This window comes from Gossypium hirsutum, chromosome D03 (genome assembly GCF_007990345.1).
Source record: "Gossypium hirsutum isolate 1008001.06 chromosome D03, Gossypium_hirsutum_v2.1, whole genome shotgun sequence".
In the NCBI taxonomy this organism is placed as follows: Eukaryota; Viridiplantae; Streptophyta; class Magnoliopsida; order Malvales; family Malvaceae; genus Gossypium; species Gossypium hirsutum.
In genome coordinates this window covers 32,588,423-32,616,051 of record NC_053439.1, presented here as the reverse complement: position 1 = coordinate 32,616,051, position 27,629 = coordinate 32,588,423, and the positions used below count along the sequence as shown (strand labels likewise).

At 34.5% G+C, this 27,629-nt stretch overlaps 1 non-coding gene and 1 pseudogene across 1 annotated transcript; one reads left to right on the top strand and one right to left on the bottom strand.

Annotated features, from left to right (window-relative positions):
- The first annotated feature begins 19,821 nt into the window (after positions 1 to 19,821).
- Positions 19,822 to 24,033, top strand: LOC107950732 (uncharacterized). The gene is made up of 3 exons (XR_005911279.1): positions 19,822 to 19,971; positions 21,139 to 21,217; positions 21,416 to 24,033. It is a non-coding gene; the product is annotated as an uncharacterized protein (transcript).
- Positions 24,034 to 24,082: 49 nt separating this feature from the next.
- On the bottom strand, positions 24,083 to 26,607 carry LOC107950733 (aluminum-activated malate transporter 9-like; annotated as a pseudogene).
- Positions 26,608 to 27,629: the final 1,022 nt, after the last annotated feature.

The window sequence follows — 27,629 nt, the reverse complement described above, 5'->3', positions numbered from 1 at the left end:
TTTACTTGCCAAGAAAGACGCTAAGCTGAGATTGATTCGATGGGTACTTCTACTCCAAGAGTTTGATTTAGAAATTTGAGATCAAAAGGGAGTAGAAAATCAAGTAGTAGACCACTTGTCTAGATTTGAGTCGCAAGAAGGGACTTCTTCACTTATACCCATTCAGGAGACATTCCCAAATAAACACATACTTAAGGTAAATCATATCCATAATACCCCTTGGTTTGTTGATTTTTCTAACTATCTAGCTTGTAGTTTGATGCCTCTTGATAAGTCATATCAATAAAAGAAAAAGTTTGTTCACGATGTGAAGTACTATTTCTGGAAAGAACTATACTTGTTTAGAAAGTGTGTAGATCAAATGACCAGGAGATGTGTCATAGAAGATGAAGTAAATGAGTTATACTTTGGCCAACGCTATTCAAAAATGTGTATGCTTACCTAAAGAGTTGTGATCGATGCTAAAGGGTTGAAAACGTCACCAACAGAAATAAGGTGCCTCGAACAAACATCATTGAGGTAGAATTATTCGATGTTTAGGGTATTAACTTCTTTCATCCTTTCCCTCCATCTTTTGGTCACAAGTACATATTGGTAGCAGTAGACTACATGTCTAAGTGGGTTGAGGCCAAGGCAAATCGGATGAACGATGCCAAGGTTATGATGAAGTTTTTGCAAAAACATGTGTTCACAAGTTTTGGAACTCCTAGGGCTATCATAAGTGATTATGGGTCCCATTTTGTAAACAAATGGTTGAAATGGTTACTCGACAAACATGGAATGAAGTTCAAAGTTGCCACAGCTTACCATCCGCAGACAAATGGGCAAGCTGAATTGTCAAACAAAGAGATAAAAGGCATACTCAAGAAGGTAGTTTGTCCAAACTGACGAGATTGGTCCAAAAGATTGGACGATGCTTTATGGGCCTACAGGACAGCATACAAGACACCTTTGGGGATGTCACCCTATAGGTTGGTTTTCAGGAAAGCCTGTCATTTGCTCTTGGAGTTAGAACATAAAGCTTACTAGGCTCTCCAACAACTTAACTTGGATCTCAAGCTTGCTAAAGAGAAATGGATGCTTCAACTCAACAAGTTAGAAGAGTTTCGGGTTCTCATATGAGAATGCCAAACTATTCAAGGAAAGACTTAAAAGATGGCATGACAAGAACATTCAAGTTCGAGAATTTGATACAAGTCAGTAAGTCTTGTTATTCAACTCCAAATTAAGGTTCTTTCTAGGTAAGTTAAACTCATGTTGGTTCAACCCATTTACAATTCACCAAGTTTTCCCCTATGGAGTCGTCGAACTTCAAGGTAAGGGAGGTAACTTTCGAGTTAATGCTCAGTGCTTAAAACATTACTGCGGGAATAAAATTGAATGAGACAAAGTCTCCTTCATTTTATTAAATACTTATTTTTTCTCTTTTTCTTTTAAATAAATTATTTAGGGTGTATTTTCGGGATTAGTATGTTAAAATAAATTATGTCTAGGAGATTGAAACTTAAGCGAGACTGCTTGTGACCTCTTTAATTTTTCCTGGGAATTAATTTTAACATAATCTTTCAAGAAATTATTTCCTAAATCGAAAAAAATTTTAGTTTTTCAAATAAAAGGGTCAATTTTGATCCAAATTTCAATTGCAACTCAATTTTCTAATTTTCTTTAAGTTTAGGTACTTAATTGAATTATTTTTGTTGTCCTTTTTGTAAATATTAAAAATTATCTGTATCTTTTTGTAAATATTTTTAAAGGCAGCTAAAATAAAGGTTTTTACTTTAAATTTTAATAAATAAGGTGATAATAATTAATATAATTATATTTATTATAATGTATATTAATTATTATCAGCTTTATATAGAATTAGGATTAGTTTAAACTTTATCATATTTTAGTAAAATTTATCTTAAAAAATAAAGTAATAGCAAATAATATTTTAATATACATCATATTAATTATTAATTGTTATTAACTTTATGTAGAATTAGGACTTAGAATATTTTACTATTAAATTGTTCTAAGAATTCTAATTGAATTCCTTCTTCCCTTCACTATAATTTTTTCCAACATTCTCCATCATTCACCATCCATCAAACCAACCTCCATTCACCCGTTCCACTATCAACCCTAGCATCCAAAACCGACCAATTATCATAGCTCCTAGCCACCAACAGCAGCACCACCCAGCAGCTTCCATTCGACCAACAACTGCACGCACACTTGGCGCACCAACCCAGCAACTCTTACACGAGCTCCCGCATGCTGTTGCTGCCACTCACGCCAGGCCTAGCTCGACGAACCTGCTCACACACTAGCCTTGTTGTCCTTGCACGCACCATACCAGCTCGCGCACTAGCCCTATTGCCCCCGCACGCATCATCCCTGCTCACGCCTTGCTTCGGCACCAGCCCCGCATGCTGCTATGGTTCTTTGCTTCAAGCCTGTGTGCACCTTTGCACAACCCACACACCCTTGTTACCTTTGCACCATACTTCCATCTCATTTAGCCACCAACCGATCACCCTCAACCAACCCTCAAATAAAATCTTTTTCTTCTAATTTTATTTATTGAGTACTTACTTTTTACACAAAGGTGGTAAGAAAATTTTTCTCCTAAATTTCAATTTTATTTGATTATTTAATTTTTCAATTTATTGAATTATTAATATTTTAAGCAATTTGAATTTTTGAAAAAATTTGTTCCCATCTTATGTTCAGGTTAGTCATGCCTCGCAAAAGAACTCGTGCCTCTATCCAAGTTGAAGAATCACAAAACAAATTCCACTATGAAGAAGCCAAGGCGAGATACAATAGCATATTCAAAAATTAGCAAATACTCCTTGAAAAGGCTTCACACTGAAAGACAACAACTATTTTAATTTCATGGCACGTATTCGACAAATTGTTAAAGCTCTCAATTGGGAGTTCTTTTGTGAGAAAATACCTAGTGCAGATGAAGAATTAGTTCGTGAATTTTATACGAATTTGACAACAAGCGAATTAAGGGAAGTTTCTGTCCGAGGAATCAAGGTACTAATAAGCTCAAACGCTATTAATGAATTCTTTAAATTACCTGATTTTGAAGACAACGAATATTCTTCCTTGATGAGAAATATTTAGGCTAAAAATCTGCAAGAAATTCTCAAGAAACTTACAATTCTGGGTTCTAAGTGGACTGTTTCAAAGCATGAAACTCACACTTGTGGCAGAGAATCTTTGACACCACTAGCGAAGGTATGGTTCTATTTCATTCGATTCAGTCTTATGCTTATTTCACATGGAACCACAATTTTATTAGAGTGAATGCTCTTGTTATACTCGGTTTTAATCACAAAGACCATTAATGTGGAAAAAATCATTCTAAGAGAAATGTGAAATTGTGCCGCTAGACGTTTTAGCCGGCTTACTTCCCATTTACATAACAATTTTTTGCTTGAAAGCTAAAATTCTTGCAAACGTAAAGAAGAAAAGTTATAGCCAGGGCACAATCAAAGATTGGGACCTCTACCGAATAGCCAAAGATCCTGTTCTGCAGTAATGATTTAAAAAGAGTGAGGATGCTGAAGAAGAAGAAGATCCCACAGAGATCGAACCAATGCAGTTAGCTGAAATCCCTGATAAGGCAGAACCAATGAAACCAATAATCGAACCTGACATGGCAACCTCAACATTCAGAACTCAACCTCCTCGCCCTGATCTTCGAGATAAGCTGACAAAGTTGATGGACATAATGCAACATATGTAGTGGCAGCAACAAGCTTACTGGAGATATTCAAAAATATGGGATGACTCAATGAGAAGCGCTATTACGAAAATATTCAATGACCCATTTATTTTTGTGCCTGAGTTTCTAGATTTTATATTTGAACTATGGAGTCCAATATCAAAGAGGGAACAAAACGATTCATGCAAAAACAAAGATGATGGAGCAAAAGATAAGTCAGATTCTGAGGGATCTGCAAATAAATAAAAAAAGGAGGGATCTTTACTTTATGTTATTTTCTTTCCTAGGTTATGTTAAGATTATGTTCTATTAGGATTTTTATTTTCACATAATAAAACAAGAGATAGAAATCATAAATAAAAATAAATAATTTTTAAAATAAGAAGTGTGACAATAGATATGTACATGTTTAGGATTGGATCTAGAGAGAGCTTGGTACTTAAGCAGTCAAATTGACTCACCTACTCTTTTCTAGAATCCTACCTGGTGTATAGTATCTATTCACTTCTAACAATGAGGACATTGTTCATCTTAAGTATGGGGACCGGAAAATTGAATTTATCTTCTCTCAGAATAAATTTTCCTTTTAATTATGATTAGATTATATTTTGTTCAAAACTTTGAAATTTTCTTAAGTATGCTAAACTTAAGTATGAATAAAGTTCTATTATTTCAATAATTGTTATGTTAGCTGAATTATGACATAAATGTACTCTTAATAAAGTATGTAAATCATACCATAAAATTTTTAGTTTTTTAGAAAAGCCAAGCATGCATGAAAGTTTAAGTCTCTAGAATTGACTTAGTAATTTCTTGAGGCAAAATCCTAGGAAATATGGAATGTTGAAAATGATTTAGGCAAACTCTTGTTTAGACCGTTTGAGCCTTTCAAGCCAACCTTGATGAATTTTTATCCCTTGAAACCCAACTTTGAGACTATATAGCCTAATTTTATTTGAACCTTTGCAAGTTTTAGCCATCACTTTTCTCTTAATTATCTTTAAATTATCCCAAACACTAGACTCAGTACTATTCAGATATTTCTTTGAAAATAAGTTTGGGGGAGTTGAAAAGAAGTATCAAATTCTCAAAAAAATTGTAGTACATATAGCAAAATGCTCGTAAAAGAAAAAGAAAAAGGATATGTACTCGAAAGAAATAGATGTACAAAAGAGCATGTAAAAGCAAAATGAGTTGGTGTATTGAAGGTATTTATTCTGAAGGTCCGATACAAGTTGAGTCTGGGGTATTTTCCCTCAATTTATCTGTAATGCCCCAAACCCGGCCTAGACATTATGGCTGAATCTGACGGTATCACATTGAAGTGTTTTTCGAAAACATAGTTTCAATGAAAAACCCGTTCTATATTAGTTCTCGTTTATTGAAAACTCAAGTTATTTTTTTAGCAGTTTGTTGATCATATTAGTTTGTTACTATATTTAAAACATTGTTTGATGAGGAAGCTTTTATAGTATTTCACGGAAACGTGATGTCTTGAAAAGCATACATCTTTTGAAAATCCGCGTCTTACTACTATCAGTAAGATTTTAAATAATTAAAATCCCAAATTAACAATTAACAATTTAAAAAGGCCTTATTACAATTAAATACCCAAATTAAATTATTATCAATAAAGATCCAGTATAGCAGCAGGTGCGGTTGTGTGGCCACCTCCGAGTCTCTCATAGCACTAGTCCCTAAGACTGGGGATTACCTGTAAAATAAACAGAGGGGTGAGTTTACGAAAACTCATTGTGTAACCCCATATAAGCAAAATGGCCAAACAGGCCCTAGGCAAGTACAGTCTGGGCCTAAGCCCAATTCAATAACAGTTCAGTTCAATTGAGCCTTAGCCCATTACAATATCAGTATCAATGTGGTCTTAGCCCATTACAGTGACAATAACAGTTCAAACATGCAATCAGCAATCCTACCCAACCAGCCTCTACACTCCACTCCGTCCAGCCCAACACTCCATGTGGAGATAATATCACCCACCCATCCCTACACTTCAAAATTAGCACCGGTTGCAGCACTAAACAGTATATGCTACAAAGCTGCCAGTACAGTACACTTCCTCCAATAACAATCTCATTCTCATGCAACATATCATACATGTATGCAACATATATATATATAGTGGCATGCTTATATATACTCATACATAACATAGAGCATACGGTCATTTTATAACATAGGGGCATAACAGTCATTTTACCACGTGGGGGGCATAACAGTCATTTTATAATAGTTTGGGAGTCTAGGTCTACTTACCAACCCATCAGTAGGTCTACAGTCGTCTCGGGAGACCCCTGCAACCTTAATAGCCCAACAGTAAAAATAGGCCCAAGGCCCATAATACGGGCCCATGTGAGCCCATACACTCGTGTGGCACACATAGCCCAGATTTGGTCTCGATCATAAAATTACACAGTTTGGCCCAATTTTCTCCATACACTCGTGTCGTTTACCCGTGTGGGGTCCACAAGCCCGTTGGGCCCACACAGCCTATTTTGGCCTATCGTGGCCTAAAATGGCCTAAGACCACGAAATCGCTCATGGTGGCCTCAATAGTCTATCGCCCATGTTTTATGCGTTTGGATTACCACACAAGCGAGCGCACGCTCGTGTAGCATCAATTGTCATATTTTTCGTCTTTTGTCGGTTTACAATTTGGGTAGCGTTTACACACCTTGTTTCTATTCGCTGAGAAGGAAAACTCCCGAGCCTTTGTGTCCTACGATTGGCTATACAACCATCAATTAATCATTTGCACACCCACTCATTCAAAAAAAATACATGGGTTGACCGCGCGATAATTAGCAACCACGTTACCTTCTAGAGAGTAAAGAGGGAGGTTTTGCCCACTTATCACCAACTAATGATCTTCACACCTCGGGTCAGTTCCTAAGAATCAACCATAAATAGGTAAGCATTGAACCAACAAGCACAGAAAAACTAACACCATACTGTTTACTCTTACCAACAATCGCAATAAGAACCAACTACAAAGAGCAAGAACATAACCGAAAATAAAAGATGCTCACCAGAGAGCAAAGGTAGGAACACAGCTAGCTACAAGAGGAAGAAAAGTATCATAAGACAAGGAGAAAGTGGAGGGTGAAAGGAGGAAAAAGATTCGACCAAGGAAAGAATAAGGTGACAATTGTTCATTCACTGCCCAACAAAAAGATGAAAGACAAACAAAAGGTCGGCAAAGAAGGATGAATAAATGTTCAAAACTTACCAAGAATCAAAGAAATCCTAGCAACAACAAAGGAGAAAATAAGAGGATGCACAATCAGTAGAGAAAAAAGAGGAAGAACAGCTACAAAATTTGGTTCAAAGAACTCAGAGTGACCGATAGGGAGTTGAAAGAAAACAAAACGAAAATTGATTTTGCAAAAAGGAAAAAGAAGAAAGAGAGCACAAAGGAGAAATTCGACCAAGAGGAGAAAGGATTGCCGTCAACAACATGGGAAGATTTTGGGGAGAAGGTGCCGAAATTTTTAAAAAAGAAACCTCATTCAGCATACCTCTCACCACATCCCTTAATCCTCTCCTACAAATTCTCCAACCACCCCCTATCCAAACCCCCTTAACAACCGAATTCCCCTTACTAGCCTCCTAAAAATCGGCAACACATCCCCAAACTCCTCAAACACCTTACTTTTGTCCCCAAATCAAGATAACTTCCCACATCCCATACTTTCTTCCTAAAATCACTCCAACCTTTCCACTACTCAGAATTTTAGTCGAACTCAACCTCTCACAAGACACAAGTAGCAAAATAAATCCCTTGTTTGCGCAAGGATTCGAACTTAGGACCTCAAACATAACAAACACTCCACTTAACCACCAGACTAGCAGGCCCATTCTGACATATTTTATCAGCATTTATTTTTAAGTCTACAGACTAGGGATAGGGGTTTATTCAATTAAAAACAAAAATTTTGCCCAAGCCAAAGCTTGAACCCAAGACTTCTCAAACACACCCAAGGCACTTAACCACTAAAGCAAACAGTCAGTTGTGTAACAAACATACAAAAATAATTACTTGAATTTTTGGGGCGTTACATTATCTATCTTTTACCTACCCTTAGCCTAGCCACGTTACAACCTATTTAAAAGACCTATTGATTCAAGTTTCTATGCTACCTATATTAGTAAAAGAAATTGCTATATTCAACATATGAATGCGTAAATTAAACTTAATGATTGCAGCTTAATCTTAAATAAGGGAATAAAATAAAATTGGTAGGAATTTAACATGTCTTTATTGAGAAAGCATTTAGTCTATTTTTGCTATCATAATAATAATTGAGATTAATTTTAACAATATGTATACTTAAGTAGCATAAATCTCAAAACTTTTGTTCTTGAGCATAAGTATACTAAATTCAAAATTTTGGGAAGAATGTTTTCTGAAGGAAATTTTCAAAGGTGTTTCCAAGAAATTCTTTTTCAATTTGTGCAATACTCAGGACGAGCAATGAATTAAGTTTGGGGATGTGAAACACGAAAATATATAGACTTTTTCATACCATTTTTAACTCAAATCCATGTAGTTTCGCAGTAATTCTTGTCGAAAAATATAATATAATTATTAAATAATTAAATTGGACTTAAATTATTAACATATTTAATTTTATAATAAACTTTCATAAATTTTTATTTCTTTTCAACAGATTTGCACAAAGGATAAAAATTGGCTCGGCAGACACTGCTAGAAGCACAAAATTGTGAAGTGATTTTTGAAGTATCGAGACGAATTAATTTTTCAGCCTAAGACAGTCCAAATTAATAATATTAATACATAATATAATTAATTTTAATTTTTAGCTAATTTATTTTGGGTGAAATAATTATTATTAATTGTATTATGAAACGAGGCCCTATTGTGCTAATAGGAGATACTGATCCAACCGAGCAATCGGGCAGCCCACAACCGTCCAACATGCTGACCCAATCAGCTCAAAATAGTTGATTTTTTAACTTGCAAATCAGTCCTTGAAGTCTCCTTAAAATTGCATTCAAACCCCTCCACTTTCTGTGCTTTTAAAGATTCACCCCAAGCTAAATTTAGCAAGTTTGAAACATTCAAACTTGCCACGTGTGTGGCTGGCCAAGGGGGTATATGGCCGATAATTTTTTACTATTTTTAGTAGTCAATCCCACCTATAAATACCCCTTTCACCTATTCATTTCAACACACCTTTCATTCCACACATCTCTCTCCCTTTCACTCACTTTCTCTCTTCCACACATTTCTCTCCCTTTCACTCCCTAAAAGAAGGAGATTGTAAAGAGGAAAAAGCCCTCTATAAAATACTCCCAGTTTGAGAATAAAAGATACAACTTCAAATACCCAATATAAAGATCAAAAATTTGTTTCTCCAAATTTTAGCTTTCTAAACTTAAGTTTTCGAACTATTTCTTTCAAATTAAGTTAAAAATATTCAAATTAAGTTGAAAATGATGATATCTCATATTCTTCTTCAAGGCAAATTTTATACCAAGATTTAATTTGTTTTGAGGAAATTTGGGTTTTGGATGGTTCTCTTATTTTTCTTTTTCCTTTGTCTCGGAGTTTGGGTGGCATTTTTGAAAAAAGTCTCTAATGAGAAAATCGGGCAAATAATTAGTTTCTCCTTTAATGTATTCAATATCAAAATCAAATATGCTCAAAATTATCTTCCATCTTGCAAAAATTTGTTTTAAGGTAATATTTTGAACATCTTTTTATAAAACTTCTTTTTCTGATTTGCAATCAATTCGTAAACGAATTTTTTGATTTAGTAAATCACTTTAGAATTTCGTAATGCATAAAACAATTGATAAATTTTCTTTTTTAATAGTACTATAATTTTGCTGAGTTGGATTCCAATGTCTGGAGGTAAATTGGACTATTTGCTCTTTTCCTCCCTTAACTTGTTCTAGGATCCCACTGTACCCTATTTCAGAAGCATTTGTCTATACTATCTTGGGGGCATTCGGATCAGCTAAATATAAACAAAGAAGTTTAGTATTTTGTTTTTTAATCTGGGTGATAATATTGGTGTGGTCATTTGTCTAAGGTTGTGGATTCTTTTTGAACCTATCATATAAAGGCTTACATAATTTGCTAATTACCTAAATAAAAGTCTATGACATAGTTGAGACTTCCTAAGAATCTTTGCAATTGGATTTTATCAAGGATTTGATTTGGGAATTTGCTGGCGATTTCTATGGACCTTTCTATTGGGTAATGGTTCCTTGTGTAATGTAATGACCAATAAACCGTACTTTGGTTTGGAACAAACTTATCTTGGATTTAAAAACTACTAAACCATCATTTTTTATGGCTTTTATAAAGATGGATAAATGTTTGAAGTGTTTTTCTAAATTTTTAGAAAACACTAATACATCATCAATATATACTATTGTGAATTGAGAATATTGATAAAAAAAAATATCATTCATTATTCTTTAAAATTCGGATGGAGCATTTTTTTTAATCCAAAAGGCATGAACTTCCATTCATATTGTCCAAATGGTACAGTAAATGTCGTTTTATATCTTTCTTCTTCTTTTATTTAGATCTGCCAAAATCCTGCTTTCATGTCAAGTTTTGAGAAAATATTTGCATTCAAAGTTTTTGTAATAAATCTTTTTAATTTGGTATTGGATACCTAATCCATTTTAAGGCTTGATTGATAGGTTTGTAATTAATTCCTAATCTTGGCGTTCCTCTTTCGAGTTCTACATTTTTCATTACATAAAATGTTGAACAACTCTAAGGAGAAATTTTTTTCCTAATTAAATTTTTTTATTAAGATGATCTTGTATTTCTTTTTTACAAAATTCTTCCATTTCTTTGTTCATTTGTATTGGTCTTGCTTTTGTTGGTATTTATCTTTCATCAAAATTATTTTCATATGGTAATGTTACTTCATGTTTTTTCCTATTTCAAAAGCATTAGAAATGTTAGAACAAATTATTGATTCTATTTCTTTTTGGACTTCTCTTTTTTCTAATTGTTCAGTAAATTTTTTAAAACATATTTCTTCTTTCAAGAAAGAGATTTTTTTCTGTTTATGATTAATTAAATTATTGATTTGTCCATTATTGATGGATAAAGATTTTAATAAGTTGAGATTTCTTATTTTGGGTTTTTCTACAAAAGGAAATTCTACTTTAGTGTTTAAAACTTTGGTAGAGATTGAATTATTTGTTACTTTATATGGTTTGAGTAAGGATATGAATTGGGTTCCTAATATGACATCTTAGGTAATATCTTTTACCATTAGAAAACATGTTTAATATTTTATATATTTGTTATAGATTTCTGCATTGGGAATTTTATAAGTAATTTTTACTTTTTTTGTTTGCATCTTCAAACGATTCTGATGTTTTGTCATAATATTTTGTTGGAATTATCCCTTCTATAATACAGTTTTGAGCTGCTCATGTATCAAAAAGGGTTATTGTTTCAAATTGAAATTCATTATTTATAATAATATTTATTTTTGTTAAATATCTTTAGATAGATACTTTAGTGAGAACCATCATATATTCTTGTGTATTTTCTTCATGCTCGGGTTCAGTTTCTGACGAACTATTTTCTAGGATTTCATGTTTTAATGTTTTCATTTGTTTTTTCGTTTCTTGTTGTTCCATTTTAAGCTGAGAAAGTTCCAATTTAATTTGTTTTATTTCTAATTGTAATTCAAAATTTGTAATTTGTTTGGGTTTTATTTTCTCATATTTATTAAATATTATATCTTGTATATTGTACATTGTACATTTGTGATTGACTAGAGAAAATTTCTTTTTCTTTTTCTGGTTTATCTTTTGATGAGGATTTTAATTTCAAAAGATATTCTCTTTAAGTTATGGGTCTTGAATTTTATCAATAACCTTAATCATAAACTCTTGGTCTTTGGTTAACATATTAATTGAAGGTTCATTTTCATCAGAGGATTGAGATATTGTATGTAATTCGTCTATTTGTAATTCATCTGATTCAGTAGATGTATCATTTTCAAAGGAAGTTGTTTCTAAAATAATTTCATTATTTTTTCGTTCTATTTCTCCATCTAGATTTAAATTATTGATATTTCTTTTAATCTTGCAATATTTTGAAATGTGCCCTAGTTTTCCACGTCTGTAACATTTTATTATTTTGTCTATTTTATTTTCTGTTTTCTGTTGTCTCTTTTCTTTTCTATATTTTTATACTTGGGTTTTTTATAATATTTTGAAATATTTTTTTCTCCTATTTTTTGGTTTTACAGGGCAACATGTTTTTGAAGAAAAAGGTTCATTTCTAATGTCAAATTGGTGGCAAAATTATCCTAATTTCTTTCTACATTGATATCTTTCTTTTTTAAGTTGTTTTTGTAATTTTAAATCTTGACAAACTTTTAATCCTTCCTTTTGGGTGAAACTAATTAGTTTACCATATGTAAGTTTTTCATATGGAATAATACCTCTGTAATTTTCTCTTATTTAATTTCTAACTTTTTCTCCTAATAATGTAAAAAGTCCTGCTAGAAACTTTTCTTTCCAAAATGGTTGTTGGTTATCAGATCTTTGCATGACTCTAGTGATAAAGACATTTTTATACCATTTAAAATCAGTTAATTTTTTGCATTTTAAATTTGATAATAATTCTGAATTTCTATCTTTAATATGAGAAGGATCTCCTATAAAATGTTTAGAGACTAAGAAAATCAAAGTTGCTACTGCATCTTAGATTTCTCTTCCTTATTCATCCAAAATAATTCTTCCTTGATCATCTTTTTTTATTACTTTCAAGATTTCTTCTTGTTGGGTCTTCGTGAGTGCATAGTCTCACCATCCTTTTGATTGACCAGTAAATCCAGCAACTAAAAGATTAGCTATAGCATGATCATTAATTAATCCATTTTGGTTTTGAGTTTTATAAACATTTGAAACAATTGTCATTTGTTGTAGTAAACTGAGAATATTATATTCAGAAATTTTGTCTATTTTCCATTTCATAAATTGTATTAGCATTGTATTTATTTTGGAAAACAGGTTTTTCTTCTATATTAAGATCAGGTGCAGTGATTTTTGGATAATATAATCTTTTTGGTTCTTTCCAAGCCATTTTGTTAATTTGTTGTTCATCTAACTGGTCAGGTGGGGAAGATCGGTGTAATGTATTTATTGAATGTTGGGCTTGCATTAAGGTATTAGGTGCAACTAATTCAAACTTGTAACTTTCCAAAGCATCAAGTCTATTTTGGATTTATGTTAAGAAATCATTTTGGGACTTTGGAAAGGTTTTGGAATTTCATAAGGTGTAAATATTGGTTCTTTAGAACTTTTTTCTGTTACCTCTTTTACTGGTTCTTTCTTAATCGGATGACTTTCTACCAAATTCTCAATATAATCTAATTGTTTTCCTAGTGTATGAAGACTGATATTTGTATAGTTGTTTTGTTCTACTATCATTTTAATGTTTTTTGATGAATTTTGTTTTCCTACATCAGGAGCTTTCATTCTTAAAGGATTTTCTTTTATTCCAGTATTTTTTGTGAAGATATTGAACCTCTATTAAAAAAAGATGTTGGGATTCAACTTCTCCTTTATTGGTCTGCCATCTAATATTATGTTTTATTGTATTAATAGATTTTGAATAATATTCTTCAAACCATTCAAAGAATTTTTTTTATGAATTTTATGGATATTCATGAATTCATAATTTTCCCGAAGAATGCTTTCTTTTTTATCATTATAATTTTTAAAGTAATCGTCTCTTTTTTGTTTATTTTTATTGGAATAGAAGTGTTTTCTACACCATTTCTTATTGATCTCAAAAGATTTTTCCTGAACAAATATTTCTGAATTTTCTCCTTGTCTTGCATTATTAGTCATTAATGAGTATGTCAGTGACATATTAGGTGAATTTTGGAGACTCTCTTCCTGTTTGGCATAGATAGGTTGAGCTATATTTGAGGAATTATCTATTCCTTATAAATTGATTCTAAATGTTGTTGAGATAGAAGAGACAGGGGCTCTAACTATCCTAAAATCTGTCGTTTGTGTCTGGATTTGATTTTTCTTCTAAATTTAACCTCCTAAAAGTTGTGTTGGTACTTCCTAAATGATACAGGGGTTGCGTGCGGACCAAGATCGAGTTGCCAAGTCACGAGAAACTCCTACGAAAGCTCTAATCGAACAGATCTGAAATCAAAACAAAGAATAAGATTAAAAACAAATCAGATCTGGAAATTAAGATCCCCAAAACAATCAAGAACAGACAAGAATCAAAGATCTTATGAATAGATGTTTTCGGAATGCAAAAACACGAAATCGATCTCCAAGATTGATTTTCAACAAGCCGAATCTGTCCAAGAACTAAACCGATGAATAAAGCCCCAAATTCCAGCAACTTGATTTTTTCCCAAAATTCCAGCAACCTAAAACAGTCAGTTTTGACAAGAAGAATTTGACAAGATTAATTGGAAAAGATAAGTTTAGTCGAATTTGGCTACCAAGAATGAGTACCGATCGATCTTTTTGAGTAATAAAGATGGCTGGAAATTCACAAGAAGAATAAACAAGTTAGATCAAAAGAATCGGCATAAACAGAATTTAAAAGAAAAGAATGAACAGCAAGAAAGTAAATTGAAGTCCTAAAGATCCTTGAAATCCCGAAAGATTTCACAAATCTCTTCAAACGGCTCTAATCTCCCCTCCAACGAATATCGATGGCAAGAAGAAGGTTGAAGATGGCTCCCACAATCAAAAGATTGTTAAAACAACTTCTAAAGAAAACTCAAGAGAGAAATCTTGGAGAAAACTCAAAGAAAATTCTGCTCTCAACAAATCTGAAATTTTAATAATAATGATAAGTGTTTAACAAGGTGGACAGCCATGCCTTTAAATAGGCCTTATAACTAGTCCTAATCTAATTAGAAAACTAAAATAAAAAAAACTCCTAATTATTTTAATATGGAAATTTGGTCAAAGGTCATTTTATCTGGGGCTCTTGGACTGAATATTGACATAAAAATTTAAACTGATCTCAATATTTTAAAGCAAAAACAGCAGTTTTACCCAGAAAAATCTTTCAAAAAAAATTTATTTGAGTGGGTAAACGTTGTCAAATTGATCTGAAATTTTACATACATATTTGTGGCACTGTGATTGAATATAAAAAAATTATTCCAGCAAAAAAATCAGTCAAAAAAGTCAAAAAATCGAAAAAAAGACGAAATCCAATAAAAATTTAAAAAAAAATCAGCGGGTTGAGTTTGGTGCCCAAACTTTCCAGATCAAAAATTAAATATTTAAGGACATTCGAGATTTAATTTTGTGATTTTTTTAGATCGGGAACACCTCGAACGAAGTTGTCAAGTTACTCCACAGTTTTTCGGGTTTTCTGTTTTCAGCAATTTTTATTGATTCTTAGCTGTAGGTTTTCATTTGTTTGCTTTTTATTATCCTTTTAAAATATCTAACACCTTCTTGTTTCTTGTGTTAGTAGGATTTAAACGTGTGCACAATCCTTCCTCGGTGCAACACGAATCACTTGGTGTCTCGTCAGTTTTTGGCATCCTAGTGCAAATTAGGATTCTTTGGTAGTTTGGTTCACACTCTCTAATTGGTTGATATAAACTCTGATAAAGAACTCACAAGATTGAATTCGACCTCATTGAGAATTTGATTTTTCTTTTTGAGTGATTAATGGTGAGGTTTGCTAACTTTTATTTTTGAGTGTTGAGTGTTTATTTTTTACAGGTTTTGAAGATGTCTAAAGGTGATAATAATGATGCACTTATAAAAGTCCAACAACAGTTAGACGGACATACTGCTGCAATCACACAAATAAATGCTACACTTCAAGCATTGAATACTACTTTGAATGAGGTACGAGTGAATCAAAAACATCAATATCGAGATCTAATTAAGGAAGATAGGGATAACCAGCCCTATAGGTGCAGCCCTCAACGTGTCCCTAGAATGGATGATGATTTTCATGATCGTGGACAATTATCTTTGGCAAAACCAAAGAGCGAGCAGCAACGAGAACATCTCTTTCATACTCGCTGCCATGTACAAGGTAAGCTTTGTAGAGTTATTATTGATGGTGAAAGTTGCTCGAACATAGCCAGCACGACAATGGTGGAAAAGCTTTGCTTAACCACTACCAAGCATCCACAACCTTATCAACTACAAGGGCTTAGCAACGAAGGCCAATTTAGGGTCACTCAACAAGTGCACATCGCCTTTTCTATCGGTAAGTATCAAGACGAAGTTGTGTGCGACGTAATGCCTATTCAAGCCTGCCATTTGTTGCTAGGAGAACCGTGGCAACTGGATCGAAAAGTCACTCACGATGGTCGTACCAATAGGTATTCTTTCAAGCATCAAGGAAAGAAACTCACCTTAGTGCCGCTCACTCTGGAACAAGTCCATGAGGACCAAATCAAACTGAAAAATTCTGTTAAAACAAGTGAAGAAAAAGAAAAGGAGAATGAAAAAAGCAAAAAGAGATTGAGAGTGAAAAAGAAATTAAAGAAAGAAGAGAAAATGAATTAGAAAAAGAAACAAAAGAAAAAGACGTGGAAAGGGTAGTGAGGAATGTTTCCACTAACCAAGATATGAATTTTTCTTGTGTTGCTACTTTTCAGGTTCCCGAAAGATCGAAAGATAACTTTCAACTTCAATACCTCTCAAATGAAAGACGCTTTCATACGATCAACTTAAGCAAAGATGAAATCACACTACATGATCCCGAAGGTAAGCGAGGTAAGGAAATTTTAGAAACCGAGTCCAGTGCAGATTTGAAAATTATTGATAAAACTTTTGGTGACTTAGTTCTTAAAAGATCCCCTCATTTTGATCCGATTAATTGTTACTCTTCGATTGTGGTTGATAAAGTCATTACGAAAAGAAGCGTGATTTGTTATTCTCTTGATTTACCTTGTGTAAAATCCTTGAATTTGTCCAAATCTGTTTTGGAGAATAAGGTAACGAAATTTTCCAAATTTGTTTTCTATTTATATTCGTGCCTTAAACAGTTTATGTGGTTGTACATGAAGTTTGAGTTCCATTTGACAAACGTTAACTCAACAACGAAGATTCGACTACACTATGCCCCCGATGAGCGAAGGTTTGTTTTAAATGAAAAAGGTAAAATCGACCCTTATTCTTCTGCTTATCGAGGTAAGATGCTTGAAACCTTTGAAACACTTTTGTACTCCTCGGATAGTGATAAAGATCGTGTTGATGAACACTTAGATCGAAAAACGTGCTTGACTGTCCTATTTTATTTATTGATGATCTATCTGTTTTGATGGTTGATAAAAAGATTCTTGTTTTTGATAATGCATGTGTGAGTGAATCTATAGACCGTCGATTAATGCATGGTATGATTATGTAACTCTGTGAACCATGTGAATCTTTTCAAATACCTACTTGTGACGATTATGTTTACCATTTGATTTATTACTCGCAATTTATTTATGGTTTGTGGGAACAATGTGAGACGACTGAATGCCTTAAAACATGTCCATCTTTGTTTCAAATATTTGACGAGGCAGTGGTGAGTAAATTAGATTGTTTGCATGGTAATCTGAATCTGTCCATTCACATGCGTTATACCTGTTCTGTTATGCTTATGATTGGACTACAAGCTTGTTTCCGTTGCTATTTACTATCTCATGGCTATTCTTCTCAGTGGACTCAATTGCCATTAGTCCCGTTCGATAGAGGAAAGTCGAGTTCATTTGATTTTTCAGATTCGAGGACGAATCTTTTTGAGGAAGGGGGGAATGATACGAGTCACAAAAGCCCAAATTCTTGAAGGCGAGGCCCAATAAGCAAATTCCCAGCCCAATCAAGAAATCCATCCATACTTAGTTGAAAATCAGGCCAAATTGTCAAAGTGGCCCAAGTTGTAAAGTTTTATTTTTATTTTTATTTATTTATTTATTTATTTACTTAGTTTAAATTTTATGTCAATATTCAGTCCAAGAGTCCCAGATAAAATGACCTTTGACCAAATTTCCATATTAAAATAATTAGGAGTTTTTTTTATTTTAGTTTTCTAATTAGATTAGGACTAGTTATAAGGCTTATTTAAAGGCATGGCTGTCCACCTTGTTAAACACTTATCATTATTATTAAAATTTCAGATTTGTTGAGAGCAAAATTTTCTTTGAGTTTTCTCTAAGATTTCTCTCTTGAGTTTTCTTTAGAAGTTGTTTTAACAATCTTTTGATTGTGGGAGCCATCTTCAACCTTCTTCTTGCCATTGATATTCTTTGGAGGGGAGATTAGAGCCGTTTGAAGGGAGTTGTGAGATCTTTCGAGATTTCAAGGCTTCTTAGGACTTATCTTTTAATTTCTTACTGTCAATTCTTTCTTTATTTCTACTTGTGCTGAATCATTATCTAATCTATTTTCTGTTCTTATTGTGTTTTCAGCCTTTTTCTATCTTAAGGAATCAGTCCAAAAATCCCCAATTTCTAGGGTTTTTCCATACTCTTTTTGGGTGAAATTAGATTGTCGAAATTTGGGGAAAACTATCTTGGTGTTCAATTGGGCAGAATCACAATCTCCTTGAGGGTTTCAAGAACCCTAACACTTATTTCTATTCTCAACTTGATTCTTTGCTGATTTGGGGATTTTATTTTAGATCTAGAAATTCAAAGTTCTAATCTTTTAATTTTTCTGTTTCGTTTCGGATCTGATTGTTTAGGGTTTTCGTAGGAGTTTCCCGTGACTTGGCAACTCGATCTTGGTCCGCGTGCAACCCCGTATCACTATTTCAAAGGAATGGCTTGGAGGCATTCTTTGTGGCCTGTTGAACATCAATTCAATTGTGTCATTTTGGTGTTGGGAAATTTTACTTAGTGAAGTGTTTCTAATTGGAGTTGATGTCACAAGTCTGTAGCACCTTCAAGTTTCCACTTATCAGGAAGGTTGATTTCATGTCATTGTATTGTTATTGGGATTGTAGTATGAGATCTTGAGCTGTCTATTTCCATTAAGAGGGTTTCTCCTTTTGGGTTTTGAAGTAAAACCTTGATATTGACTATAGAATACATAACTTTGAAGTGGAGCCAATAGACTAAAGCTAGTACTTCAGATCTATAAAGCATTTTGTAATTATAAGTATGAATTTGAAGGGTCAAAGATTGTAAAATATTTTTATCAGTTAAAGAAACCATAAATTTTGGGTAACAACTAAAATATATTGGGCCAATACATAGGCTTGTTTATATAGCTCCTAATAATGAGTTATTAAACATAATGTGCCTTTGGTCTCTTAAAGACAATTAAAATTGAGATATTTTTAGTGGCTTCAACACTAAGAGGTTTGACACCAACTTGGACTAATCCAAAATGGACATATTTATATTTTTGTTCTTTGAGTTTATTAATGATGACTTTATCTAATAATTGGATTGTTTCATATTCTTTTTTAATAGGTAAACTCCTTTATTTTGTTTTTATAACGTAACTATAAAAAAATTTAAATTTCCAAAAGTTATTTTCTTATAAACTTGGTTTGTTGGAACTCTTGGGAGAGTCCAATTATCAAATCTTTGAGGAATATTTACATAATGTTCTTCTTATTCATTAACGGTATTATTTGAGGTTTGGTTAGATTCTTAGGATCGATTGGAAGTAAAACTTACGGAGAAATTGGTTCTTCTAAAGAAGTGAAACATTCTTTATTTTCTTATTTCCTATAAGGGGACTTCTACTATCAGTATTTCTAAATTACTAAAGTTGTCTACAGGAATACTGTCATTAACACGCTTAACCCATAACTAACTGAACTATGTATCAATACTCAATAAAAATAATAATACGTTAATAAAGACAATTAAACTAAAACTTAAAAATATTAAAACCAAATTAAATATTTTCAAAACTTAGAAATAGCTGCCGTGATGGACTCTCGTATATATGAAAAAATTTTAGAACACATAGAAACCCGTAAGAAAACGCCGAGCGGAAAGTAGAATATAAAATATAGATTAATATCTGAAAATTTTAAAACCCTAAAAGTAGCACGTGAAGCTATACATGACACGTGCCAACAACATATGATATTCTACCATTTCACGTCCTTTTTAGCCACACTCTTGTCTGTCACTCGCTTGGTATTTTCGCCGTTCATTTCCATCTCTCTCTGTTGCCGACGCGCCAAAGCCCTAGAAATCCCCCCGTCCGTACACTCCCTTTTCTCTGATCAAATCCTTCAATCCAATTTCAAGGTAATTCTTTCCTCTTTTTTTTTTTAAAGAAAATTGTTATTCCTTTCAGCAACTCCTTTTAGTTTTTCCCCTTTACAAATGCTTAATATTCTTAAAATCCCGTCCAGTTGCAGACTAGCGGAGTCTTCTTTTCCTGACTTATACATACACACACACCCACGCATACATACACACATATGGATGTTAGTATCTGGGTCTGTTTGGTTGCCGAGAAACTCAAACCCGTAATGAAAATTCAGTTAGAAAAAGTTCATTCCTTTTTATTTTATTTTGATTCAAGAGACGTGAATTCTTAGAAAACCTCAATTGAGCTGAATCCAATACGTTTAGTTTAATTTTTTTTTAAAAAAATTGGGAATCACCGAGGAAGAAACCGATGTTATTATTAATTATTATTCCTTTCATATACTTTTCTCAGGGAAATCCGTTTAGTTTTAAATTATTTGCGAGAAAAATGAGGTACTTCTTTTTTCTCTTAAAATGAAAACATTTCTTTTTGGTGATTAATTTTATCACCAGGAATCTAGCCTCAACTGTTTCATAGATCTTGACTCAAATTGTTGTTCTTGCTATTCTTTTTTTTTAGTGATTGCTTCAGTTATGATTTGTTACTTATATGTACTTTTTGTAGGATTTGTGGATAAATATTGGAACTCATATAGTTATTCATAATTTAAGTCCATTTTTAAATATTTTTTTGCTATATTATATAAATAAATATATTTTTCATGTTTAGTTGGTATTGAAAAATTACTTAGCTTGAGGAGTTTAAGTAGATCAAATATGGTATTAAAGACGGTGATCATCTTTCATCATGTGGGGCCTTCTTACCATGTCAATAATGAAACTTTTACTACTATTATGTTATGCGATTTCAATGTTATGTTTGATTCATCAGCTTGGCTTCTAACCCCATTATTGATGCTGTATTTGGCTGCTTATAAAGGAGAGAAAAAGAAAGGATCTAATTGTTTTTTTTCATATTTTGCATTCCTTGAAATGTCCTAAAAAGAAGAACAATTCATGTCTATAGCCAGCTTTAAATTTGTTCTTCAGTTCTCCTGCATTTAAATATATTATTTCAATGAAAACCTATCACCTTCCTGCACAAACTAACTTGTGTTTAGCTCTCCTCCTGATACTTTGGGTTGATCCTACCTCTGATAGGACTACTGTTTGCTTTGGCTGGCTGATGAAGTTTGTTCTCACTTTGTTCCTGGAGTAATAAGATTATATTTCCATCCTGGTTAGCATATTTATTCACTTTATTAAATACTAACAGTATGTTTTAGACATTAGAGGTCTAACCCTTTTTATAAATGGGCTGAAGTTAGCTTGATTAGAAGCTAATTTTGTTTTTCCAAAGTTTTAGTCTTTGCTTATCTTAAGTCTAGTTGCAGTTTATTTATCAAGCCTCAACTTTCTTATTTCTTTTCTGTAACAGGATGGTGGAGCACCATGATGCTGTTCTAAACTTGTCAGGTCGCACGGGTTTACCTTTTTCTGCTTCAACTGATTGGCTAAAGGGTTAAAACACTTTTAAGCTAATGGACCGTTGCGACACTTCAGGATTTGTTAGTGGGGGTGGGATTTGCTCACTCAACGACTTCTAACCTTAGTTTTGTGGCTAATTGTCTTCACCCGGAAGTCAGGTTGACTGCATATTGCAATTGGGATTTGGTCTGCATATAGTTATTTGGTTTTTGCTATTTGCTAGATGGACACCAGGTTCTCACACTTGGGTTTTGCTGCTAATTATTCTTCCAATGCCTTCAAGATTTTGGGTAGTTCAATACAAGTTGGAGGAAATGGGGCTGTATACAGCACAGATACTGATCTTCGTCTTGATTCCCCTGGTTCTTCAATCCCTTGCAGGTCCACTGCAAAAGGAATCAAGAGGAAGTGGAGTTTGATGGATGGCTCTATCGGGGAGCAAGTTGGGTCATTGTTGTCTCTTGGGCTAGGTGTCTCCACAAGTTCCTCAGACAGCAAGGGGAGTTCAACAACTGCTAGCACTACCACATCTTCAGCAAAAGAAGCAGATGCAGAGTCCTCAATGGATATTGAATTGGACTTTACCCTCCATCTTGGGAATGAAAAGGTAATCAACTCCAAGAAATCTGCTAGTTCAAATCTCAATGGACTGGAATTGCAGCCAAAAGTTGACCTGGAGTTAAGTCTCTCCACTGGGCCTTCTGAATCTGAAATCACCGGTGTCTATCTTAGCTCTTCTCCTAATCAGTCGGGTATGGAGATGTTCATAGCTGTTGACGGCCCCCCAAATTCTGATGAAGGATCTACCTCATGTTGCTCAAAATCTGAGATTGGCTTGCCACGATTGCAGAGTTTACCAACAAAAGCAACTAGCATGCTCTTCAAGGAGGTTCCAAGAAACACTGATCTTTCTTCCATTGTTCCAGACCTTTCTTCAAGTATGATCACCCCAACAAAAAGCTCAGTCACCTGCACTTCTGGGATAACACGGCAACAACAGCCACAACAACGCAGCTCTAGTTCAAAGGTATGTCAGGTTGAAGGATGTGGAAAGGGGGCCAGAGGTGCTTCTGGTCATTGCATATCTCATGGTGGTGGCAGGAGGTGTCAGAAACCTGGCTGCCATAAGGGGGCAGAGGGCCGGACTGTTTACTGCAAGGCCCATGGTGGCGGTCGGCGATGTGAATTCTTGGTTGCACTAAGAGTGCAGAAGGTCGGACTGATTTCTGTATTGCCCATGGTGGTGGTCGGAGATGTAATCATGAGGGTTGCACTCGAGCTGCCAGAGGTAAATCTGGACTATGTATACGTCATGGTGGTGGGAAGAGATGTCAAAAAGAAAATTGCACGAGGAGTGCTGAAGGCCTCTCAGGACTCTGCATTTCACATGGAGGTGGCCGTAGATGCCAATTTATAGGATGCACAAAAGGGGCACAAGGGAGCACAATGTTCTGCAAGGCACATGGTGGTGGAAAGCGGTGCACATTTCTAGGGTGTACCAAGGGTGCTGAAGGGAGTGCCCCTTTCTGTAAGGGTCATGGAGGGGGGAAAAGATGTGCATTCGAAGGTGGTGGGGTTTGTACTAAGAGTGTGCATGGGGGAACCAACTTTTGTGTAGCACATGGGGGAGGTAAGAGGTGCGCTGTGCATCAATGCACAAAGAGTGCTAGGGGACGCACTGATTATTGTGTTCGCCATGGTGGGGGCAAAAGGTGCAAGGTTGAAGGGTGTGGCAAAAGTGCACAAGGTAGCACAGATTTCTGCAAGGCACATGGTGGAGGGAAGAGATGCTCCTGGGGCCACCCAGGGTCAGAATATGGCAACCAACATTCTGGTCCCTGTAACTCTTTTTCAAGGGGCAAGACGGGTCTCTGTGCACTCCACAGTGGGCTGGTTCAGGATAAGAGGGTTCATGGCGGTGATACAATTGGGCCTATTGTCCATGACCCTAAACTTAGCAAGTCTGAGAAGATGAAAGAGATTGTTACCCCCGAGGTTATGAATGTTGACATCATGGGAAGTGGCACAGAAGCAACTTGTTCGGGTTTGAATCAACATAGAGTTCCAAATCCCTGCAACTCTTCCGTGGAAGGAGGCATCTCTCCATTTGTTCCTGAAGGTAGGGTGCATGGTGGGAGTTTGATGGCAATGCTTGCAGGTGGTTCTGGTCTTGGTTCAGGCAACTGCGAGGGTTTGGCTGGTAATCCATCAGAGCCAAATAAATCTCATATGGCGCCCCAAAAGTGGATGTAACTACAACTTAACAACAATTGTCAAAGTGGTGTTGGAAGTTGGCCTCCTTTTCATGCTTGTTTGTGTCCTTTGCGTTAGTCCCTAAGTGTTAGAAAGTCGTCGTCATTCATTGGTCTAGATAGTGATATGACAAATGTGGTGGAAAATGTAGGAAGGGGATATAGTTAGCAATTAATCAGGTCTCTGTTATTTATTGTAAATATTTAGATATGTCCAGCAGGTTGTTGTGAATACAGGTAGTGCCTGTATGGTCTGTCTGTTCGTCAAACATCATGATTTTAGTAAGGCTTTCATTGGAGTGTTATTTTGGTTTCATCATCTCTTTTAACTTTTGTTACAATATCAAGTTATATACTACAGACCTTCAGGCTTTGAACTTTGCTATCTTTGAAAGCTCATCATCTGCTTCCACCAAGTTGTCAACCCTAACTACAAATTCAATGAGTAATGAAGTAAAGGTGATAAGTGATAATGCAGCAGTGCTCTCGAGTGCTCTCATCCACGGCAGCACAATGTCTGTGCTAAAACCACATGCATCTACTTCTCTAGATGGCCAAGAATGCAATCTTCGCGATTGTTTCCTCATCACCTAGTGGTACAATTTCAAATCCGATAATTGATTCAAGCTCTTTTCAATGCTTGCGCTGTCGAGATCATCTAATGGGTCCTGGAGGTTATATGGGGTCAATGACACAGCATGTGAAAGCTTCTGAAGTGGCTTGGATGAGTTATGGGTGGCAGAGGAGGGTCACAACGGGCGGTGAGGAGCTACGAGTGCATGTCGATGGCACGTTGGAGTCACTCGGTTGAGCTGTGAACCCTCTTTAACAAGGAGACTTTGAGGCTTCTTTTCATGTTGCAAATGTCTTTCCCCAAGCTCCTCACTAGCTCTGCGGCCTGGTTTGCTGCATCTAAGATCTCCTACCGGAACATGATTCGCAGGTTGTAAGGTGCCTGAAAAACCATGGAAGAGGAGCTTAATACAACGGTAATTTTCATTTACTAATGTTTATATATCACAAAATCCTTTTCAACCAGGTCATAGGAATCTATTTTGTATGCCCATAATTGTGGTACCAGAACAAATGCATAGCATATAATTCCTAAACAATTTGGATTCCTTGTCCTTTTCAACTTTTTAGTGTTCCTTTATTACAACAAATCTAGACCCTTGATGTAAGTGTTTTAGTTGCATAACCTTAGGCACAAGGCATTATTCCTAGGCTGCTTTCCTTTGTAATGGTAATGCAATACACATAGTTAAAAGAAACTTGAACCCGACTTCAAAAACTAGCTTCCCATGAATGCCGAGATTGAATACCTGAATCTCGGAGTGAAGAACACCATGGAGTGCCATAACCTCATAAGCACAGTATCTCAGAACTGCTCCAACTTTAACATACTCTGACCATGGATAAAAGAAGTGTTGGACCATGTGGTGGCTCCCATTTTGCTGCATTAGCCTGATGAAATTTTGGAACTTGAAGATTGTTTCAATCACTCAAATGGTGATTAGGAAACATGCAAATGCACAAAAAGAAAATTTACCAAGGACTTGAATTTGGCCGATGAATTCAACGTGGCTGATGGCTTGGCATTTTCGGTAGGCAGGTTCATCAGGGAACTCATCCAACAACATTGCCTTGGTGAATTCTTGATGATCTAATCCCTCATCTTCTAAATATTTCTTCACACATTCTGAATTTCCATTATAATTGAGTTCTTTATCATCAGATCGGATTAACAACGTGCTTAAAAACTTCCATTAAAGAGAGATTTATTTACCTTCAAGAGCAGCAGCCAGCAAGTTAAAGTTGTCGATAAGCTCTTTGAGTAATTGCTCCCCGGACCGTATAGGAAAAACAAGCACGTTCACGAAGACTGCCACGAAGCCTCCGTGGCAATGGAGTAGAGCCTATCCATGGCAGTTCCAATCGGGTTCCCCATTCTGTATCCGGAGACAATTATCAAGCAATAGGTGTAACGTAAGACCCGGAAACCGTATTCGTAAGGAACAAATGATGGCCATAGTTTCATGAATGATGTAATAGCCCCTGCACATAATTGTTCGACATTAGCATATATACATTTCTTCTCTGTGGATGATGAAATCGAAGATATACTACCAATGAAGAAGATGCTAATTCCAACTATTATAGGCTCCACAACTCGGCCGGTACGTAGAACTAACTGAGCAACTCCAATAGCTAATATTCCTGCAAGCAAGCTTCCAAGTGCTCGGTTGAATCCTCTATTAAAAGTTGAACCTTGGCAAATTTCAAAACAGGTGTTAGACATTTCACATTATGAATGTGATACATACATACATACATACATACATACATACATACATACATACATACCAACAGTGTATTCAAACATCATGGCAACAGTGAGGATGGACCAAATGATATCGGTGCCAAAAATTTCATAAGGTCCTTGTACTAGTATCAACAAAGAAACCAGTAGAACAGCAAGTCCAACTTTGAATTAAAATGTTACTCTGTTACTATCTTCTTTGCAAAATTCCCATAAATTGAATATCCATGATTTGCAGGAAAACCCCTTGCTTTCTTGTGGATTTTTAGCTTTAGAAGCTGTTGAATGTTGATTTCCACACTACGCCTCTTCCCATTCATTCTCCAATCAAATAATATAACTTTGCTTCAAATTCTTGGTATTGTTGAGCTGGTTTTTTAGTTGAATTTTCTGATTAGATTTTCCCGGAAAATTATGAATTACTACAAGAATTGAGCTTGGAGGTGGATGTGTATGGAAGCTGGTTTTAAAGGGGAAAAAAAAAAGAATTATGCTGCAATAATAGAAGAGTAAATGGAGGTTATAATTGAGGATAGAGATGCTTAAGCCTCAATAGTGTTGCATGGATAGAGAATTAGAATCTAAAATAATTCCATTGCAAATGCATATTTCAATACCCATTTTTAACTCCAATAAAATATATTTCCTTTCAGTTAAAACATCTCTTTTTAATCTCTCAATTTTCATATTAAGTAAATTTGTCATTCTCATAAAAAAAATCATATCAATTTAATCCTTTCAATTTTGAAAGTGAAAAATTAAAAATAACTAATAACAAAAATCAATAATTTTCATCTATAGTATATAATTTTAATTAATATTATTAATAATAAATAAAAACCCTTAATGTTTACCTATGTTATAATTTTATACTAAATTTTAAAATAATTACATTAACAAAAGTATAAAAACACTTTGAAAGTTGAATTTTTAAATTTTTCAATAGGAAAAGAGTTTTATCCTAATGCACAATTTTCTCTGATAGTTTACATCCGTCTACCTGGAATATTATAATAAGGTATATCCATATATTTAGAATATTTGAACGTGTTGAATATAAGTGTCAAACACTGTCCATATTCGGAGATGAGGGTGGGGTATTTTAAACAAGAAGCTTAGACTATTGAGATTAAAAAAGAGCTCTCACTTTCTACATGAGGGGAATATTTTACCTTGTGTAGGCTGTCAAGATTGTGTACAACTTGTTAAAAATAATTAGACATTGAATTAGAATTTGGCTAAATTAGCTAAATATGTCGATAAAAAAAAGTTAATTGGTCAAATAGACCCTTTTTTTTTAATTTAAGGAAATAGGTTATTTTTGGAGAAAGAAAAAGTTGGTGAAAGCGCGTCCAACTGAATGAGCTTTCTTGTTGACATGTCAAGAAAAATACGCCCAGTTGGGTGCGTTTTCTTTGTAATTATCGGAAAACGCATCCATTTGGGCATGTTTTCCCTGACATGTTTGCAGAAAAGCTCATCCAACTAGGCGTGCTTTCACACACTCTCTCTAAAAACGACCTATTTCCTTAAATTTAAAAAAAAATAAAACTATTTTGCCAATTAATATTTTTTCAATATATTTAGCTAAT